This window comes from Eutrema salsugineum, unplaced genomic scaffold, assembly GCF_000478725.1.
Source record: "Eutrema salsugineum unplaced genomic scaffold, Eutsalg1_0 scaffold_12, whole genome shotgun sequence".
Classification (NCBI taxonomy): domain Eukaryota; kingdom Viridiplantae; phylum Streptophyta; class Magnoliopsida; order Brassicales; family Brassicaceae; genus Eutrema; species Eutrema salsugineum.
Window position 1 is genome coordinate 662,107 of NW_006256895.1, and position 3,154 is coordinate 665,260.

A 3,154-nucleotide genomic window follows, 5' to 3' on the forward strand; every position below is an offset into this window, starting at 1 on the left:
TCCAATGGATCATATTGAACTCTTTGAAGAAATCTGCAGTAGGATGAGGACAAACCAAGTTCCAGCAGACTATCTAAAGTGTAAGTTTTTCCCTTTTTATTAGCAGATAAAGCTCACCGTTGGTTGAAATCTTTGCCTGCAGGATCGACCACTAATTGGGAAGAATGTAAAATCGCTTTTCTGAACCACTTCTATACTAAGTCAAGGTTGAACTTTCTGAGAACCAAGATCTCAAGTTTTCAGCAAGGACCGACTGAACTTTTCTATGAAGCCTCGGAACGTTTTAAACAGTATGAACGTGACTGCCCTCACCATGGATTTCCCGGATCAAACCTGCTGAGCACATTTTACAGAGGTTTGCAACCAAAATAAAACTTTCACTTGATACAGCCAGCAACAGAGATTTTGGACAAAAGACGATAGTACAAGGAAGAGCCCTCATAAAAAATTTAGTTCAATCCAATAGCAATGATGTCCGGAATACGATCGATCGACGAAGCATACTGGAACGTATAACAAGGAGATAACCGAGTTGAAGAACCTGATGAGCCAGTTTTTAAAAAGCCACAATCGCACAATCCATGCTTGTGAGACCAACAATGGCGTAAAAGACGAAGGACCTTGTGATACAAATCACACTAATCCCATCTTTCAATAAGAAGAAGTGAACTATGTAGGAGCACAAGCGCCATATCCGAATCGCTTCAACAATGGTTTCAACAACAACTTCCGTAATGCAAACTACAACAATATCTCGTACCACAACACAAATGTAGAGAATCCTCAAGACCAGCATTATCCACCGCAGTAGAAACCCTTCCAAAACAAGTTCCCAGGTGGAAATTTTGGAGGGACCAGAGTCTTTCAACCGCGACAACCATACAACTATCAAGGTATGGGATTTAACAATCAATTTGGACAACGGCAGGAAGTTAGAACAAACCAGCTAGCGTCCCATATCGGAAGACTTGAACAGTCTATCCAACAGCTTGTTATGACAAACGAGAAAGCAGCTAGAGACATGAACGTGAAAGTTGACTGCATGTACAATGACCTGAACAGTAAGTTTGAAGCTTTATCTTCTCACGTCAAAAAGCTAGACATCCAAGTTGCCTAAACAGCCGACTCTATGAAGAGACAAAATGGAGCTCTTCCCGAGAGAGTTGAAGATAATCCCAAGAGATTTGGCAATGCCATCACTACACTGCCCGAATAAGGAGCTAAAACCGATGGAGAGGACAAAGAAACCCCATTCTTTATACCTCTCTACAAGGATGTCGATGCTAAGCAATCACCATTCAAGGTATCTCAACGTATTCCGCTTCAAAGGCTTACAAAATCCGATGACCCGGGACGTTTTTCTTTCCAATATTTCATTTCAGAAATCAAGTTTACAGACTGTTTATGCAATTCCAGAGCCAATGTCAACATCATGTCTAAGACATTTACCGAAAAATTGGGGATAAAAACCTTAAGGCAATCGATGGTTAAGGTGATCTTTGGAAATTCATCTCAAAAAGATACCGAAGGGGCGATTCAAAACCTACAAATCCTAGTTGGGAACAAGATTGGTCCAGCAGATATCCAAGTTCTGGAAATGGATCAAGACAAAGAGAGACCACTTATATTCGGATGACCGTTTCTAGCTACAGTAGGAGCAGTAATCGATCATACAAACTGGCATGCTGTCTTTCTGAATGTGGACCGCAAGAAGTTTTATCCCACTGCCCAGAAAATGTTCCAAGCAAAGGAAAACAACCAAAGGAGAAAAAACAAGGAGAAGCCGAGAACTTAGGCGAAAATCAAGATCATCATTCCACCAGATTAACCAGAGTCTAGTAAGGAACAGATCCAAGAACTGATCGAAAACACAAAAAGAGTTTTAAACAACGTTAAAGTCCGAAAGAAGAATAAAGGAAAGAAGCCGGTGCTACTAGAAGAAGAAGCCAAACCTCCAGCGCCCGGAAACGAAAAAGGCACATCAAGTGGAGTGCCACTTCATCCAGCTTGATCTTATAAGCCTGAGTCGAACTAAACGACTTAAAACAAAAGTGCTTACTGGGAGGCAACCCATTTAGGTACATTTTCTTTTAGTTTTCTTTTCCTTTTTACAACTTATGTTTCCTTTTTCTTTTTAGTTTCAGGTACTCTTATAAAACAAAAACACAAAAAAAATCAGAAAAATAGAAAAACTGAAAAAGAAAGAGAGGTTTTTAGCTGCTCGGCCCAGCAAAAACCTGAAAGATGGACAAAGGCCGCAGGAAAAAGGGCCGCGGCTGTGACCAACCGGCCCGCGGCCAACACATGATTGACCGCGGCACCGTGAATGTGACCGCGGCCGGACCCTTATTTACCGCGGTTGCGCGTCTCCTGACCGCGGCCATTGGTTGTTGAGACATGACCTCCGATTCCCGTTACTTTTCAGAGATTTCAAGTTATTCCTGACAATTCCCATAACATTTCCGATTTTCCGTAAGTTTTTTTAATTCCCAGTTGCGTAACAAACAAGTGAGGTAAGTTTCCGTAAGCTTTTGAATTCCTGAAATTTCCTGTCTTTGCCACAAAAACATTTTTTTTAAGAAAAGAAACGCACTTTTTGGATCAAAACTCCTTTTTCTCTTCTTTTCCAAAAGACTTGGAGATTTAGGAGATAGAACATCTTTTTCAATTCTAAAGTTTTTAAGAAATTTTTGGACCACACCTCACTCTTTTTCAAAGTTGATTTCAAATCTATCATCAAATCTCTCTTTCCAGCAAGGTATGAAGCTCAAACTCATCATTTTTAATTGATTATAGAATTTAGGGTTTTCTTAAAAAGTTCAAATCTAATTTTCTTAGTGGTGGAAATAACTTAATAACAATAGATTAACCTTCTAGGTTGTCTGAAAATCGATTTTAACACCTAGCTTAAGAGGAACTGAGAATTTTGAAATTTGGATTCTACATGTTTTGTAAAAATAGAATTTGGAACAGCAAAATTGATGAATTTGGTCAAATTTTGTGTGATTAGTGATTAGTATTAGGTAACCTATAGATTTGACATGGAAATTGCTCAATTAAACCAATTTTTAGAAACTTTTTATGTCAAGATCATCACAAATTCGAATCATGTCATGAACTACTCGATTTTTCGATATGATATCAATTGTGCTTG

The 3,154-nt window shown here is 39.1% G+C and overlaps 1 non-coding gene across 1 annotated transcript; it reads right to left on the minus strand.

Annotated features, from left to right (window-relative positions):
• Positions 1-213: 213 nt before the first annotated feature.
• LOC112089578 lies at positions 214-320 on the minus strand. Its single transcript, XR_002901213.1, has one exon. It is a non-coding gene; the product is annotated as a small nucleolar RNA R71 (small nucleolar RNA).
• Positions 321-3,154: the final 2,834 nt, after the last annotated feature.